Source organism: Hyla sarda, unplaced genomic scaffold (assembly GCF_029499605.1).
Source record: "Hyla sarda isolate aHylSar1 unplaced genomic scaffold, aHylSar1.hap1 scaffold_162, whole genome shotgun sequence".
In the NCBI taxonomy this organism is placed as follows: domain Eukaryota; kingdom Metazoa; phylum Chordata; class Amphibia; order Anura; family Hylidae; genus Hyla; species Hyla sarda.
Genome location: NW_026608257.1, coordinates 47,650 through 66,899, shown reverse-complemented (window position 1 = coordinate 66,899; position 19,250 = coordinate 47,650). Strand labels below are relative to the sequence as shown.

At 43.0% G+C, this 19,250-nt stretch overlaps 3 non-coding genes and 1 pseudogene across 3 annotated transcripts; all 4 read right to left on the bottom strand.

The window, feature by feature from the left end:
- Window positions 1-805: 805 nt before the first annotated feature.
- LOC130311179 (U2 spliceosomal RNA) lies at window positions 806-989 on the bottom strand. The gene has a single exon (XR_008859607.1). It is a non-coding gene; the product is annotated as a U2 spliceosomal RNA (small nuclear RNA).
- Window positions 990-2,423: 1,434 nt separating this feature from the next.
- Window positions 2,424-2,576, bottom strand: LOC130311201 (U2 spliceosomal RNA; annotated as a pseudogene).
- A 2,057-nt stretch (window positions 2,577-4,633) lies between these two features.
- On the bottom strand, window positions 4,634-4,831 carry LOC130311186 (U2 spliceosomal RNA). Its single transcript, XR_008859613.1, has one exon. It is a non-coding gene; the product is annotated as a U2 spliceosomal RNA (small nuclear RNA).
- A 13,284-nt stretch (window positions 4,832-18,115) lies between these two features.
- On the bottom strand, window positions 18,116-18,306 carry LOC130311159 (U2 spliceosomal RNA). Its single transcript, XR_008859597.1, has one exon. It is a non-coding gene; the product is annotated as a U2 spliceosomal RNA (small nuclear RNA).
- Between the last annotated feature and the right edge of the window lie 944 nt (window positions 18,307-19,250).

The following is a 19,250-nucleotide window of genomic DNA, read 5'->3' as shown; positions in this document are numbered from 1 at the left end:
AGACAAGTCGCATCGGCTGAAAGTAGGCCAGAATGTCAGTCCATGTTGGAGCAGGTTTAGATACAGTCTAAAGTATAGATCTCAAAGTCTGTGCACAGAATTTAGCAAGGGCCTCGCACCTTCTGATGCATCAGGTAGGTGCACAATAGCATAGCCTAACCCTCTGTACTTTGGTCTATATTGATGCGGGACATAGACAGCCAGCTGATGACCAATCCATTAGTGCAATGGATGGCTGGAAGCATTTGTCTTTGCCTTTGCAATACCACAGAAGCAATGCATGGTCAATGTACAGCAATGACACACCTGTGTGAACAGCCAGGAGACCCCCCCCCCCCCCCCATGTTATGTTACATAGTTACATAGTTAGTACGGTCGAAAAAAGACATATGTCCATCAAGTTCAACCAGGGAATTAAGGGGTAGGGGTGTGGCGCGATATTGGGGAAGGGATGAGATTTTATATTTCTTCATAAGCATTAATCTTATTTTGTCAATTAGGAACATTCAGCACCCACCCGCTATCAAGGCAGCTGCCTATCATGTCATGCCCTACCTGCACAGGTGTGCTGGCTACTCAAATGATCCAATTAAGGAGGCCATTTAGTCAGCAGCAGCAGAAGTCCTGTGCCTGGACGCTCCAACAGCGGCCAGACACAAGCAGAAGCAGAAGCAGCAGAAGCAGCAGCAGCACCACCTTTTGTTTTTTGGCTGCAGCAGCAGCAAGGCCCACAGGGCTGGCTAGCTGGCTAGCCAGCAAGCAGGTAGCAATGAAAGTAGGAATCTTTCTTTTTAACCCTGTAAGGGGGTGGTGCACTGTACCCGAAGATACTGCCATATCGGGTCAATGCATAGGGCGACGGAAGCAAGCTTCGAAATCGGCCCCCGTTCTCAAAAATCCATTTAATATATGGTCCCCAGATAGGGGACGTATCAGATATTAAACTGATAAGAACAGATTTTTTTAAGTTTCCCTCAGAACTAAATCATAGTTCTAAGATCTCATATGAACTAGATTTTTGTGCTCATCATCAGGTAACTTTTTTTTTTTTTATTTTTTTTTTTTTTTTTTTTTATTTATTTCCAGAATAAAACAAATTAAAACAACAAAACAACTAACAACAATAACTCAAATAAACCTTAATCCAAAATGAAACCCTTTCTCCATGCGAAAACTGCCAAATAATCAATTAAACCGAATTGAAGAGCTCCACTCTTCAAAGCTTCTTTGACAGGGACTGCCAACCATGGTGACACTTGGTAGGTCACCATGAAGCGCCTTACATCAGGCTTCATGGACTGCATTATTTTTCCCCTCACAGTTTCAAGCCGGGTATTCACTTTTATTTTAAATTTTACTAGGTCTTGAACAAATATTTCTTTTTCTTCCTTTGGGGCTTGGTCTAGCACCTCACCCAAATATCCAGAAAAATACTCACTGAGAATTATTTTCTTTAATTTCTCTGTGTGCTCCCCTTCAGAAGCCTCACTTACGCTTTCTTCTTCCATTTCTTTTCCTGTGTCCAACTTTTCTTTGCTCTTGCCAGAAACTTTTTTGGCCTCTGGAACTATATTCTCTTCTTTTGTCTTCCTCTTCAATTTCACCCCAACTTCCATAGCCTCAGATTTTTCCGGGCAGTCTTTAAAGAAGTGCCCAGTCTTTTTACAGGCCCTGCAGGTCTTACTTTGGCCACACTCAGAAAAGACATGACCTTCCTTTAGACATTTGGTACATATTATCTTTCCACAACTTTCATGCCCGTATTGTTTGCAGTTTTTGCAGAAAGTTCCCATCTCTGGGAAAAATAAATCCCCTGTGTCCTTCCCTATTTTAAACCGAGCTGGTGGGAGCAACAATCTTCCTGGCGCCCCCGCATCCTCTTTCAGTCTGCACAAGAACTTCCATTTTCCTGTCCAAAGCTGGTGTTGGTTAAGGACTTTACCTCTTTCCTCTACTTCCACACAAAATTCCTGCAAAAAGAGCTTGATGTCACTTTCTTTCGCGTATGGCGAGTACATCTTAACTGTGAACAGCTTGGTATTGTCCACAAAGTGCTCAACCAATTTTATGCCTTCCATCTTTGGATGATTCCGGGTTTTCTCCAAGGTTTCCAAAAATTTTCTGTAGAAAGACTTGCTGTTGAAAGTAACATCATAGACCCCCTTTCGAGGGTAATCCATGACTGTCAAGATCTCCATTCTTGGCACTTGGAACAGACCAAACAAGATCTCCACGATTAAGAAGTCCAGATTCTTTTCTCCTCTGGCTTGCTCCTCCACGATAAATCGAACAGCATTTTGGACCCGAGCATATTCAGGTATATCCGCCATGTCTGTTCAGCTGCCGAGATCTTCTTCCGTCCTCTGTTTGCAACCAGGCGACCCAGTGGCTGCCTGGTGATCACTTCTCGTTTCCTGGGGAGTAAGCCGTAACCCCAAAAGCAGCAAGGGGGTGAAGCTCCACCAAATAGGTAGAGCGATCCCCCAAGGCCAAGGCACGGGTACCCCAGGAACCTTCCAGCCAGACCAAGTGAGCAGATACTACACTTGATCTTAGCCAAAAGGCCGAGAAGCGATAACCGTGAAAGGGGCGGGCCCAACAAGGTGCCCTTCATGGGCACTATCACTGCTTGCTGTCAGGGAGGCTGCCAGACAATTTTCCATGCACACTCTGGGCTGGGGGGCAGTCAACCACCAGTACACACAGCAGAACCTAAACCCATACCATTATTGCTAAGCAGCAAGACAGGGGCCCATTGCACTCCCACGGGGCCTTTTTAAATGCAATCCATAACCCGGATTTGCCAGGAACCCTTCTTACTCCTCCTACTTGCATGTGACACTGGGCTTAGGATCTGCATAGGAAACACACACACAAGCACACACCTACCTTTGTTGCCTGCAGATGCCTCCTTGGCTGTCCCCAAACGGTATCAAACCAACACCCACGGGAAGCTGTAAGCATAGAGGACATGCCTGCACCCCATTGGACTTACCTGTGTGGGTTAAACCCGGGTTATTTGACAACCTATGGCGGTGATGGTTCTGCTCAGGCAGAGCAGTGCTGATGCTCCTCATAAAGCTGTCGCTGCTGTGAAGGTTCTAGGTGACATCACAAATCCCTATGGTTACATACACAACAAAGCTGGGTTGTTGTTGTTTACACTCTGCAAGGCCTGTGGAAGTGAGTGACATCATAGCACTGTAGTTCTGAGGGTTCTAGATGGATGCAACAATCTCCTGTTGCTTCTATGAAGGCCATAATAGACGACATCACCAAACAGCTCCATAGTCACATACACAGCAAAGGAGAGATGTTGTTTACACCTAGTGATGTCAGTGGTATTGAGTGACATCACAGCACAGTGCTAAGGCTCCTGGGCCTGGACACAGCAGCGGCTGCAATATCTCAACGGAGAATACGTTTATATATATGTGTGTGTGTGCGCGTATATATATATATATATATATATATATATATATATATATATATATATTTCTCCGCCGAAATCATTTTTAAACCCATTTCCACCTTTTTTTCCCTTCTCTTCCTCTTACTTTTTTTCACGTTTTTTTACGTTTTTCTCCTTTTCGCCTCTTTTCTGGGCGTATTATTCTTCTTTTTCTTCTTTTTTTTCGTCTAATGCATACCCCATCAGTGCAGCAATGCTTATTCAATACCGCCAGCAGATGGAGACACTGGGGGATAATTTTCTAAGGATTTATACTGATTTTTCCTGTCTGAATTTGTCGCACAGAAAGTTGCAGGCCAAATATGTGTGACATTTCTGCGACTTTAGCTTCTAGAGCATTTTTACAACATTATACATAGGTGCTGAATACATAAAAAGCGACTGTTCAGCGACAGACAAGTCGCATCGGCTGAAAGTAGGCCAGAATGTCAGTCCATGTTGGAGCAGGTTTAGATACAGTCTAAAGTATAGATCTCAAAGTCTGTGCACAGAATTTAGCAAGGGCCTCGCACCTTCTGATGCATCAGGTAGGTGCACAATAGCATAGCCTAACCCTCTGTACTTTGGTCTATATTGATGCGGGACATAGACAGCCAGCTGATGACCAATCCATTAGTGCAATGGATGGCTGGAAGCATTTGTCTTTGCCTTTGCAATACCACAGAAGCAATGCATGGTCAATGTACAGCAATGACACACCTGTGTGAACAGCCAGGAGACCCCCCCCCCCCCCCATGTTATGTTACATAGTTACATAGTTAGTACGGTCGAAAAAAGACATATGTCCATCAAGTTCAACCAGGGAATTAAGGGGTAGGGGTGTGGCGCGATATTGGGGAAGGGATGAGATTTTATATTTCTTCATAAGCATTAATCTTATTTTGTCAATTAGGAACATTCAGCACCCACCCGCTATCAAGGCAGCTGCCTATCATGTCATGCCCTACCTGCACAGGTGTGCTGGCTACTCAAATGATCCAATTAAGGAGGCCATTTAGTCAGCAGCAGCAGAAGTCCTGTGCCTGGACGCTCCAACAGCGGCCAGACACCACCTTTTGTTTTTTGGCTGCAGCAGCAGCAAGGCCCACAGGGCTGGCTAGCTGGCTAGCCAGCAAGCAGGTAGCAATGAAAGTAGGAATCTTTCTTTTTAACCCTGTAAGGGGGTGGTGCACTGTACCCGAAGATACTGCCATATCGGGTCAATGCATAGGGCGACGGAAGCAAGCTTCGAAATCGGCCCCCGTTCTCAAAAATCCATTTAATATATGGTCCCCAGATAGGGGACGTATCAGATATTAAACTGATAAGAACAGATTTTTTTTTTTTTTTTTTTTAACTTGGCTGCACCTTCACAGGTACACACCTATTTTATTTAAGTTTCAAGTTTTAACATAGTTACATAGTTACATAGCATTAAAACCAGGGGAACATAAAAAACTTACAATTTTACAATTTCACATATGCCAGTCGGTAAAATGCCATTTTAAGAATGCAAACTCATCACTTTGTTTATCGATTAAAAGATAGATGTACATTTCACTTAAAATCATTCCAATAACATCATCGAAAGATAAAATGTCCTTTTTAAATAATAAAATATTCCTATTTTTCCACAGAGCTGCCTTCACACAGTTTATTATTTGCCATGCCTTCCGTTTCTCTTGTTCGCCGGGACAATCCAAACACCCATATAAAACCTTATTATAGTCCAAGTCTTTTATAGCAGCAATTTTGTTTAAAAGTGGCAGCATTTTAGTCCATATCCTTCTAGAAAAATCACATGTCCATAAAAGATGTAAAACAGTCTCCTCTTCGTGGCATCCCTCTCTTGGACACTTTGCTGTGCTTGCAAATCCTCTACGGTGTTGGAAAGCCCGGCACGGAAGGCAACTGTGGATGCAGCTCCAGGATAAGTCCTTCTGTGAGTTAAAAAGATAAAATGAGTTCACAATTCTCCAGATTTCTTTACATTTATCATCATTAAAATTTCCAACTTGGCACATGTTAATATTGTTTAAAATGACTCTCGTAAGTTTTTTCCCATCGATTAGAATATCTTTACTAAAATCAAACAGTTTAAAAAGAGAAACAATCTTTTCTAAAATACAATAAGTAATAGGGAGGTTAAAAGCATAAGGGTGTTTAAGATCTGTTTCAAACCAACCATGGTGTCTCATGAGATTACCAACATTATAGCGCAAAAAGAACGACCAATAGTTGTCTTTAAAAACATTCTTAAGACACAATGAAAAGAATTTTGTATAAAGGAACGCAGTAAAATCAGTAAAACTTTTCCCCCCTTTCTCTTTAGGTTTAGATACAATTTCTCTTTTTAACTTCTCATATTTGGAATTCCAAAAAAAGGTGTAACAGACTTTTGAGACTTTACGTATTATATGTGTGTTAGGTGGGAACACTAAACTTAAATATAAAAGCAAAGGTAAAATCACCATCTTTAAAATCATCACTTTTCCTTCCATTGTAAGGTCTCTTAGTCTCCATACACATAATTTTTGGTTCACCTTTTGCATTGTTAGCTCCCAGCTTTCGTTTCCATTATTTAATTCATTAAAATACACACCTAAAATTTTTACTTTTTCTACTACCGGTACCTTTATGTCTCTTGTATCCAGCTTGCCGACTTTTAAAATCTCGCACTTGTTAAAATTCACTTTAAAACCAGAAGCACAACAGAAATAGTTAATTTGTGTTAAAGTTTTTTTAAGTGCCAGGCTATCTTGACATGTCACTGCTACATCATCCATATAACTGACTACTTTAGCTTCAAGACCATTTCCTCCGGGGAGCCTTATCCCACGGATCTGTTTATCACCTCTTATGACACATAAAAGTGGCTCTAGTGCACAAATAAATAAAAGGGGTGATAGGGGGCAACCCTGCTTCACACCAGATTTTAAAGGAACTATTTCAGTCTTAAAACCATTAATTAAAATTTTGCTAAAACAGTCATTATAAAAGGCTTTGAGTGACGTTAAAAAACCTTCTGGTATGCCCATTTTATTTAAAACATTAAATAAAAAACAGTGCGAGACTCTGTCAAATGCTTTTTCAAAGTCTATTGTTAAAATTGCTAAATTACTTTTCCTTATTTTAGCATCTTCTATTATATCTTTTATGAGGTTTAAATTTTCCCACATGTTTCTACCCGGTATACCACACACTTGATTATTATGTATTAATTTATCTATAACATTTTTTAGTCTGTTTGCACATATTTTAGCCATTATTTTATAATCAGCGTTTAAAAGGGTTATTGGTCTCCAATTCCTAATATCCTCTTTATCACCTTTTTTAAAGAGCAGAAAAACCTCACCCACTTTCCATGACTGTGGTAAAATCTTGGTATTAAAAACATCTGTAAAAAGAGATAAAAGATCATCTTTTAAAACCTCATAAAAAACCTTATAAAATTCGATTGGCAGGCCATCAGACCCCGGTACTTTACCCAAATTAAAACTGTTTATGGTATCCAATATTTCCTTCTCTGGGATAGACTGTAAAAGAAAGGATTGAGAATTATTCTCTAAAACACGTTCTATTTTGTTTAAGGCATCGTTCATGAAATTAGCATCTATTGGGGGCGTGGTCTGGCAGCGGAGCGAGATGGCCGCCTGAGAACCGAGCTCCTGCAGCAAGCAACTTCATAAGCGACGAATACCCGATCAAACTGAGTTAGTGAACCTACTTTGCACATTTCCAGCCGTCGGAACACCCTCTCTCGAACATGTACACCCGGAGGAGAGGGAAAGCGGGACGCCAGCCCCGTAAGCTGACGGACTTCTACACACGGCCTCAACTCCGGGCCTCTCAAGATGGCGTGGAGGCGTCCTCCCCGCACCACAGGAGAAGCGGGGACTTCGGCAACAGGTCAGACATTCAAAAATCCCTGCCTAATGCTAGACGCAGCCTCTCCTTACCTGATGAAGCAGATATAATGGCACAAAGCCGAGATACTGTCTCGCCGTCCCCACATGATAGCCCCACTAAAGACGGCAATGTGCTGAACCAACATGGCGCCTCAGCTCCTGCATCGCCATACTCAGCCACGGACAGCCCGCGCAGGCAAAGACCACGCATAGAGGCCAGCACAGAGACAGATGGGGCTAACCCACTAGTAGAAGCCTTCCAAGTTGCCGGGGAGGAATTCTTCAGCAAGGTGCCTGCATCGGAGGTACCTGTAACAGAAGTATCTTTGAAACGCATGTTGCTACTGCTGAACACGTCCATTACCAACAACTTGCTTAATACCCTGCAACCGATCCGCTCTGCTATCGTAGAGGTGGAACAAAGGGTGGACCATACGGAAACAAAAATGGCTTCACTGGTAAAATCTCACAACGACCTTATAGATTCGCATTATGATCTGGAGTCTGACGTGACAGCGCTACGTGCAAAAATCGCTGACATTGAAGACAGGTCGAGGAGGAATAATGTCAAATTCCGGGGCATCCCAGAGACTGTCCCTCCAAAGGAACTTAATGCCTACCTTACCTCTCTTATGCAAAGCTACCTACCTGAGGCGACCCTGACTGAGCTACTTCTGGACAGAGCGCATCGTGTCCCTAAACCGAGGCACCTGGCCGACGATATACCAAGGGATGTACTTGCCAGGGTGCATTTCTTCCATATTAAAGAGGCCCTTATGGTTAAGTCTAGAGATCGCCAGAATGTCCCGGATCAGTATCGAAAAATTGCTCTATATACCGATCTGTCAGCAATGACTTTGCAAATACGCAGAAACCTGGCACCAATAACAACTGCACTTCGGGACCGTTCTATTCTCTACAAATGGGGATTCCCCACCCGCCTGCTGGTACACCGAAACGACAAAATGCATGTGATTTGCTCATTGGAGGAAGGTATCAAACAGCTTAATGTATGGGGAATTCCTGTGAAGATTCCAGAATCGCAGACATCGTCCCCTCCAGATAGAGTGGATCCTGATTGGCAACTGGCTGGAAAAAAGAAACAGGGAATGCGTTAACTGCTGTGGAGATTGGCCCTGGATTTTGCGGTCTTGTTCCGCTTACAGAGGACTATCTGTTCTCCCCACATCTGATGAAGAGGAATATTCATCACCCGTTCCTGGACATATCCAGCTTTCCTGGCTTAGACCAGCCGTTTCTCTATTGTTTGTTTGTTTGTGTTTCCCCCTTCCCCCTTCCTCTCCCCCTTTTTTACAGGTGCTCCGGCAGAACATGGTTCGCTGAACTGTCACGATCTTTCACCGCATCTTATCCAAGTCGACGAAGATCTCATCTCAAGCATCATGAGGACTCACTATGACTATAAAGGTCGTATCTATTAATATTAATGGACTGAACACTCCGCTAAAGCGGTCCTATTTATGGGCGGAAGCCAAACAATTAGCTGGGGACATATTGTGTGTACAAGAGACGCACTTAGTTTGTGAAGATGCATTTAGGATCAGACATAAAAACTTTCCTTATGTATTTCATTCCCATTACCACACAAAGGCAAGGGGTGTGCTCATCGCAGTCAGGGATACCCTGGCGTTTCAACTACTGTCTGTGATTTCTGATTCACTGGGAAGATTTGTGATTATAGTATGCATCATCAATAATGTTAACTACACAATAGCGTCTGTTTACGCACCCAATAGAGGCCAACTGGGTTTCCTAAAAAAGGTCTTTCGCAAACTTCGCACTCATGCTCAGGGTCATCTTCTATTGAGAGGGGATTTCAATGCAGTCCCTGACGCAGACATAGATGTATCCTCTCTTAGCAAGAGACGAGCTATATCATTACATTCCTTATTTCATGTTGAAGAAGTATATGATGTATGGCGCCTACTACATGCTGGGGAAAGGGATTTTTCTTTCTACTCAGCCCCTTCTAATAGTTACTCTCGTATTGACCTGTCTTTAGTGGGTAGATCTCTTTTAGACTTGGTTACATCTGCCACGATTGAACCTTTCAAATGGTCAGATCACACACCTATCACACTGACCATTTCTGAGAAAATTGCGACTTCACCTACTTACTTGTGGCGATGTAATGAATATTTAATCAGACATGATAAGCACAGGGAAACTATAGCTTCAGAACTTGACCAATACTTCTCCTTAAATGCACATACAGGTCTGGCTCACAGCACGGTGTGGAATGCACACAAAGCAGTTATTAGGGGGTCCCTGATAAAATTAGGATACATTGTAAAGAAGGAGAGGTCCCGGCACTTGGATAGTTTATTGACTGACCAGAGACTATTGGAGGAGGCTAATAAGCAACACCCAAGTGCGACACAGGCGACGAAACTGAAAGAGGTTAGGGAGAAAATCCGCATTTTGTTTTTAGACCACCACGCTCGCCAATTGAATAAACTGAAGGCCCAATATTACCACTTCGACAACAAAACAGGTAGAGTGTTAGCGAACAGGCTCAAACACAAACATGCAAAAACTAGAATTCCTTTCTTATGGGACCCATCGCTCACTTACAAACTCCAATCCCCTAAAGATATTGCAGATAGCTTTATGGGTTACTACGCAACCCTCTATAACCTTTCCCAGGATCAAAACATCCCCCAGCCATCGATAGAAGACATTGCCTCTTTTTTACAAGATCTTCCCCTTCCCTCATTGACTGATACCCAACTAACTTCACTTAATGCTCCCTTCACTCACGCGGAGGTCACTAAAACTATTAGAGGTTTGCCTATAGGCAAGTCTCCTGGCCCTGACGGACTGACGGCTTATTATTACAAGTCCTTTTCACATATCTTAATGCCCCATGCCACAAATTTCTTTAATGAAGCAATGCAAAAAGGCTCGTTACCGAAGGAAAACCAAGAGGCCCTAATAGTTACTCTCCCGAAGCCGGGCAAACCCCCTGATAGGCCTTGCAACTTTAGGCCTATTTCGCTCTTAAATGTAGACGCGAAAATATACGCCACACTGATAGCAAATAGATTAGCTCCCCTGATTCCCACACTGGTTTCGGTTGATCAGGTGGGCTTTGTTAGAGGACGTCAGGCATACGAGAATACAAGACGTATCCTTAACTTAGTACATCACCTAGACTCGAAACGCATGGCGTCGGTCCTACTAGCTTTAGATGCTGAAAAGGCATTTGACCGTCTGAACTGGTCTTTTGCGTTTGCGATATTGGATGCCATGGGTATTAAGGGTTCTATTGCAACAGCGATTAAAGCACTATATTCTGCCCCAAACGCGAGAGTGTTTTCAAATGGTACGCTTTCTAACAGCTTCTCATTGGGTAATGGCACCCGCCAGGGATGTCCACTTTCACCGCTAATGTTTATACTATGTATAGAACCTCTGGCTATAGCGCTCAAACTTAACTCTGCAATTAGAGGGGTACGACTTGGCCCTGATGTACATCTCATATCTATGTATGCGGATGACATAATTCTAACATTGGAAGACCCAGAATGTTCCCTGGCGGGGGCCGTTGACACCATCATGAAGTATAGTGCAGTATCCTACTATAAACTAAATACGTCTAAGACACAAGCCTTGCCAATACATCTAGACAGTCACACCCTACAAAAGTTAAAAAATACGTATCCTCTAGACTGGAAGTCTGATAGCATCACATACTTAGGCATTCAGGTTACACCGTCAGTCCCGCGGCTATATAGTTCCAATTATATCCCATTTCTACATACCTTTAAAGAGGATCTTGATAGTTTAGGCAGAGTGGAGGTGTCGTGGTTAGGCAGGATCGCAGCCTTTAAAATGTCAATACTTCCCAAACTACTGTATCTATACCGCACCCTGCCTATCCTACTCCCGACCTCCTTCTTCACACGCATATCTAAACTGCTCTTGGATTATATATGGAAGGGGGGACGTAGAAGAATATCCAAATTACTTCTGAGTAAACACAAGGATAGAGGAGGGGTGGGCTTACCTGACCCGTACGCATACTATTTAGCTACTTTGACGACACAACTGAAACATTACTGGAATGCAGGGGCGAGCCTACCGTGGCTACAGGCTGAGAAATATTTATGTGATAATGGTGACTTAAAATCCCTTTTATTCTATCAAATATGGTCCCTTAATATTCCACAACATATTTCCCCATTAACGATAGCAGGTCTGTCCTGCTGGAACATCATACATAAAAACACGGGTAGGAAACACCTCCACAGCCCCTCTACAACTCCTCTTTTAATATTGTCTGCAGTTATCCCACTCCTAGACTTACAAAATTGGATATCGGCTGGTCTCACACAGATATCTCATTTGTTTGACGGAAACATACTACACACATTTACCTCCCTCTCTGCTCACTATAATATCTCCACTAAAGATTTCTATAAATTCCTACAAATTAGACATTGCTTGGGATCCTACACGCAGCATGCATGGAACTATAACGAAGATCTCTTTAAACTGATGGCCACACCATTCAAGGGCCTACGCCCCATATACAACCTTTTGGAAAGTACTAAGCCCCTGTCCACACATGCACCCTATAAATCCTGGGAGAAAGACCTGTCAAGGAACATTACTGATGGGGAATGGATGGTCGCTTGTAAATGGGCGAGGAGGGCGTTACCCTCAGTGACACACTTAGAGGCATTTTTTAAATCCAGACTAAGATGGTACTTAACACCTGATAGACTGCAGGTCATCTACCCAGGGACATCTTCGGAATGCTGGAGAGGATGTGGTGCCAAGGGCACCTTGCTACATATATTATGGGCTTGCCCGAAGATTGAGGAATATTGGAGGGAGATTGGTATAATGTTGAGGGAGGTTATTGAATATGACATATCCATAACACCTGCGATGGCCTTGTTGTTATTAGACATCCAAACAATACCACCCGAATGCCGCTGTCTGGTGATTAAAATATTGATCTTAGCTAAGTTGGTAATCACTCGGCATTGGAAATCTACCACATCACCCCCTATTGCAGAATTGGTCACCTTATTGAACTTTTCATATAAATGCGAGAGGGCTGTCTACTTGAACACAGGCACCACCACTAACGTGGCAAAAATTTGGGAAGCTTGGATAAATTCTCGATTTGCTCACCTTTCTTCATGAGTAGGATAGAATATAAGTTGTATGTTTTGTATTAAAAGGAGATAGGAATGTTATGATATTCAGATTCATTGGATGAGATATTGTGAGACTAGTTTATACAATGCACATAAGTCGGTGAATGACACACACTCAAATATGGCACCTCTTCTGCCTCCCCTCCCTTCTCTCCCCTCTCGTACGTCCCCTTTCTCTCCTACCTTCCCCTTCCTTCTCCCTCCCTCTCTCTCTCTACCACCTCCTTTTCCCTCTACCCCCCATCCCTCCTTTCAATTCAATCCACTAGTTATATCCCATTGTCTTGTCCGGTTCACTTCATTTGGCCTTCATTGTTGGCCAGTTTGCAGCAACGGTAAAAATGGTAATTTGGAGTACAGTGTGCGCTGCTTGTTAGGTACAACGGATGATAACTGTTATACTGTGTTTTGTACGTCTGCCCTCAGACACAGCGGTGCATTCATTATACACCCGTTACTTCTTAAGTGACTCTAAAGAAGATTGCTTGTTTATCTCTTGTACCTTGTAAGTTTGTTTGTATAACAATGAAAATGATTTTTCAATAAAAACTATTGAAACAGAAATTAGCATCTATTTTTTTCTCATTAAAAAGTTCCCTATAATAACATTGTACTTTAAATAAAATTTTATTCATCTCCACTTCTCCTTCTAGTTTTTCGATATGGACTCTTTTTTGATTAGATTTTTTAAAAAAATATCTTGTACATTTTTCGTTATTTTCAATATGTTTGATTTTAGCTTTAAAAATGATCTCTTTACCTTTTTCATTTAAAAATGTTTTTATTTCTTTTTTAATGTTAACAATATCATCTTTTACATCTATCCCTATATTGTGCAATTTAAAAAGAGTTTGAAGACGTGTATTTAAAATATCATAACAATGTCTTTTATCTTTAGCTTTTTGGATACCTTGTTTTATAAAAAAAATCTTTAGTTTTTTTCTTCATATTTTCCCACCATACTTTTATATCTATATTTGGGTCTCTATTATTTTTACATTTATTATAAAAATTGGCGTATTCTGTTAAGATTATTTTATCTTCTAAAAGAGATATGTTCAATTTCCATGAACCAATACCCCTCTTAAAACCAGGAACAGGATTTAAAACAAATAGAAGACATTTATGATCAGAAAATATATTAGTTAAAAGCTCACATTTGGCAGGTAAAACATTTTGAGAAGAGAAGATAAAATCAATCCTCGAGCTACAATTCACATTACTCCATGTAATGCCTTCAGTATCAGGTAAATTTGGATTACATTTTTTAAAAACATCTATAAGCCTAAAATCTAAAGTAATATTTTTTTAAATGTTAGATGTCTTATCATAATTTCTACTAGTAGCTCGAGAATATCTTTTCTCACCTCTTAAAACACAATTAAAATCCCCAGCTAAAATCAAAGGATAAGAATCATTAATAAAAAGAGGTAAAATCTCTAACATCTCTTCTCTTTCTTTTTTATCAGGTGAACCATAAAAGTTTAAAAACTGCCATGTAAAACCATTTATAAAAGCTTTAACTAATAAAATCCTTCCTGGTAAAATCTCTTGCTTAAAAATTATATTAACATTACCCTTAAAAAGTATAGCAACTCCTCCAGATTTAGATGCGTTGGACCCTGACCACACTGAGGGGCCATGCTTCCAGTCTTCTTCATATTTCTTGTATGATGCTTGGTGAGGGATGCCACATTCCTGTAAGAAGAAAACTGATGCAGACAAAAAGGATAAAAAATTAAAAATAGCAGTTCTTCTTGCGTGTGTCTTAAGGCCCCTCACATTGAGGGAGAGTCCATGGAGCGCCATCATTAAAGGTTACAGAGAGACCACTTTCAATATCTTTGTGCACATTCTATCTCATCCTCATCAGCCAGACCCCCAAAACTATCATTTTCCCCTTCTGATCTCACTGTCACCAGAGATTCCGGTGAGCTGCTACCGTCTGACTCCTCCATTACCTCCTCCTGAAGATCCTCCGGTAGGGGACTAAGGAGAGGATTCCTCTTCGCCGGAACAGGGGTTGTCCCGTCTCCGTCACCTTGCCCAGTGTCCATCTCCTCCCCGGGATGACCTGTCGGAGCCACCCCGGGCAGCCGGTCGGGCACAACGACTTCCACCGTGTCGGGAACCATGGACGAGTTGCCTGTTTCACTTGGGGAGGGGGCTGGAACACCTGATGGCATCCCTACCCCCCCCCTCTTCTTCCACAAACGCCTCTTCTCTTCCTGTTCCGGTCTTTCTTCTCTTAGCCCCAACATTTTCTGGCTTCCTCAGGGGGGCACTCTGAGGCTTGCTGACAGCTTCATCCAGGTTACTACCCCTCTGCTGCGAGAGAGGAGCTCCTGTCTGCCATGCTTTCTTCTCCTTTCTTCTTACCTTCATGCTGGAGGGTTTCTCATATCCATCTTCATCAGAGGTAGCAGACTCACCATGTGGATCAGTTGGGTTTTCTTCTGGTTTGTTGTCTTCTCTGTTCATATGACGGGGGTCTGGCTGGCTTCTCTGTTGTTTCTCTTTGTTCCTGTGAGGACAAGAAGCATACAAATGGTCAACTCTGTAACATAAACTGCATTTCTTTTCTTTTGTGCATTCTCTGGAGGAGTGCTCAGTGCTGCCACAATTTGTACATGTACTCTCACATACGTTTTTATCATGTCCATATCTTCTACAAGCTCTGCAGAAATTGGGCATTCCTGGGAAAAACACGTCACCATTTACATTTCCTAACTTGAACCGAGCTGGAGGCATAACCTTTCGTCCTGGGAGTAATAGATCTTCTTTGAACTCAACCAGAAACTTCCACTTAGAGGACCATATTCCACACTCATTCATCACTTTCCCTCTATTTATAATTTTTTTACAAAAATTCCTTAAAAACACAACAATTTCATCTTCTTTAACGTATGGAGAGTACATTTTTATAACTAAAAGCATAAGTTCATCGGGAAAGTGCTCAACAATTCTTATTCCACTCAAGCGGGAATCTCCGCTTACCTTCTTCATCTGTATAACAAAGTCCTTGTAAATACCTCCTTCCGTAAAAGTAACATCGTATACTCCTCTTTTCGGATAATCTTGGATGGATAATATCTCATGCTTCCTTAATCCAAAGACGCCCAGCAGAACTTGCTCCACGATGTACTTCAGGTCCCGGTTCTTTCTCTGGTCCTCCAAGTACGATATACGTACTGAGTTCTTGAGCTTGGCATAAGATGGTACCATGCCTGGATCTCCGTCACTGGCTGACGCCATGCTCACAATCAAGCGCACCAAAGAGACACTAGGTCCCTAAGGCAAAGGGGGATCGCAACTCTACACTGAGGTGGGCCCCCTCCCCAATAGCAGCAAGGGACTTAAGCCCAACGAAGGGCGATGTCCCAGGGCCGAGGAGGGGGGTCTCAGAGCACCCACAAAAGCAGGAACCGGATCAGCCAAGGTATATCCCTATACCTTAGCCAAAAGGCCGAGAAGCGATAACCGTGAAAGGGGCGGGCCCAACAAGGTGCCCTTCATGGGCACTATCACTGCTTGCTGTCAGGGAGGCTGCCAGACAATTTTCCATGCACACTCTGGGCTGGGGGGCAGTCAACCACCAGTACACACAGCAGAACCTAAACCCATACCATTATTGCTAAGCAGCAAGACAGGGGCCCATTGCACTCCCACGGGGCCTTTTTAAATGCAATCCATAACCCGGATTTGCCAGGAACCCTTCTTACTCCTCCTACTTGCATGTGACACTGGGCTTAGGATCTGCATAGGAAACACACACACAAGCACACACCTACCTTTGTTGCCTGCAGATGCCTCCTTGGCTGTCCCCAAACGGTATCAAACCAACACCCACGGGAAGCTGTAAGCATAGAGGACATGCCTGCACCCCATTGGACTTACCTGTGTGGGTTAAACCCGGGTTATTTGACAACCTATGGCGGTGATGGTTCTGCTCAGGCAGAGCAGTGCTGATGCTCCTCATAAAGCTGTCGCTGCTGTGAAGGTTCTAGGTGACATCACAAATCCCTATGGTTACATACACAACAAAGCTGGGTTGTTGTTGTTTACACTCTGCAAGGCCTGTGGAAGTGAGTGACATCATAGCACTGTAGTTCTGAGGGTTCTAGATGGATGCAACAATCTCCTGTTGCTTCTATGAAGGCCATAATAGACGACATCACCAAACAGCTCCATAGTCACATACACAGCAAAGGAGAGATGTTGTTTACACCTAGTGATGTCAGTGGTATTGAGTGACATCACAGCACAGTGCTAAGGCTCCTGGGCCTGGACACAGCAGCGGCTGCAATATCTCAACGGAGAATACGTTTATATATATGTGTGTGTGTGCGCGTATATATATATATATATATATATATATATATATATATATATTTCTCCGCCGAAATCACTTTTAAACCCATTTCCACCTTTTTTTCCCTTCTCTTCCTCTTACTTTTTTTTCACGTTTTTTTACGTTTTTCTCCTTTTCGCCTCTTTTCTGGGCGTATTATTCTTCTTTTTCTTCTTTTTTTTCGTCTAATGCATACCCCATCAGTGCAGCAATGCTTATTCAATACCGCCAGCAGATGGAGACACTGGGGGATAATTTTCTAAGGATTTATACTGATTTTTCCTGTCTGAATTTGTCGCACAGAAAGTTGCAGGCCAAATATGTGTGACATTTCTGCGACTTTAGCTTCTAGAGCATTTTTACAACATTATACATAGGTGCTGAATACATAAAAAGCGACTGTTCAGCGACAGACAAGTCGCATCGGCTGAAAGTAGGCCAGAATGTCAGTCCATGTTGGAGCAGGTTTAGATACAGTCTAAAGTATAGATCTCAAAGTCTGTGCACAGAATTTAGCAAGGGCCTCGCACCTTCTGATGCATCAGGTAGGTGCACAATAGCATAGCCTAACCCTCTGTACTTTGGTCTATATTGATGCGGGACATAGACAGCCAGCTGATGACCAATCCATTAGTGCAATGGATGGCTGGAAGCATTTGTCTTTGCCTTTGCAATACCACAGAAGCAATGCATGGTCAATGTACAGCAATGACACACCTGTGTGAACAGCCAGGAGACCCCCCCCCCCCCATGTTATGTTACATAGTTACATAGTTAGTACGGTCGAAAAAAGACATATGTCCATCAAGTTCAACCAGGGAATTAAGGGGTAGGGGTGTGGCGCGATATTGGGGAAGGGATGAGATTTTATATTTCTTCATAAGCATTAATCTTATTTTGTCAATTAGGAACATTCAGCACCCACCCGCTATCAAGGCAGCTGCCTATCATGTCATGCCCTACCTGCACAGGTGTGCTGGCTACTCAAATGATCCAATTAAGGAGGCCATTTAGTCAGCAGCAGCAGAAGTCCTGTGCCTGGACGCTCCAACAGCGGCCAGACACAAGCAGAAGCAGAAGCAGCAGAAGCAGCAGCAGCACCACCTTTTGTTTTTTGGCTGCAGCAGCAGCAAGGCCCACAGGGCTGGCTAGCTGGCTAGCCAGCAAGCAGGTAGCAATGAAAGTAGGAATCTTTCTTTTTAACCCTGTAAGGGGGTGGTGCACTGTACCCGAAGATACTGCCATATTGGGTCAATGCATAGGGCGACGGAAGCAAGCTTCGAAATCGGCCCCCGTTCTCAAAAATCCATTTAATATATGGTCCCCAGATAGGGGACGTATCAGATATTAAACTGATAAGAACAGATACTACACTTGATCTTAGCCAAAAGGCCGAGAAGCGATAACCGTGAAAGGGGCGGGCCCAACAAGGTGCCCTTCATGGGCACTATCACTGCTTGCTGTCAGGGAGGCTGCCAGACAATTTTCCATGCACACTCTGGGCTGGGGGGCAGTCAACCACCAGTACACACAGCAGAACCTAAACCCATACCATTATTGCTAAGCAGCAAGACAGGGGCCCATTGCACTCCCACGGGGCCTTTTTAAATGCAATCCATAACCCGGATTTGCCAGGAACCCTTCTTACTCCTCCTACTTGCATGTGACACTGGGCTTAGGATCTGCATAGGAAACACACACACAAGCACACACCTACCTTTGTTGCCTGCAGATGCCTCCTTGGCTGTCCCCAAACGGTATCAAACCAACACCCACGGGAAGCTGTAAGCATAGAGGACATGCCTGCACCCCATTGGACTTACCTGTGTGGGTTAAACCCGGGTTATTTGACAACCTATGGCGGTGATGGTTCTGCTCAGGCAGAGCAGTGCTGATGCTCCTCATAAAGCTGTCGCTGCTGTGAAGGTTCTAGGTGACATCACAAATCCCTATGGTTACATACACAACAAAGCTGGGTTGTTGTTGTTTACACTCTGCAAGGCCTGTGGAAGTGAGTGACATCATAGCACTGTAGTTCTGAGGGTTCTAGATGGATGCAACAATCTCCTGTTGCTTCTATGAAGGCCATAATAGACGACATCACCAAACAGCTCCATAGTCACATACACAGCAAAGGAGAGATGTTGTTTACACCTAGTGATGTCAGTGGTATTGAGTGACATCACAGCACAGTGCTAAGGCTCCTGGGCCTGGACACAGCAGCGGCTGCAATATCTCAACGGAGAATACGTTTATATATATGTGTGTGTGTGCGCGTATATATATATATATATATATATATATATATTTCTCCGCCGAAATCACTTTTAAACCCATTTCCACCTTTT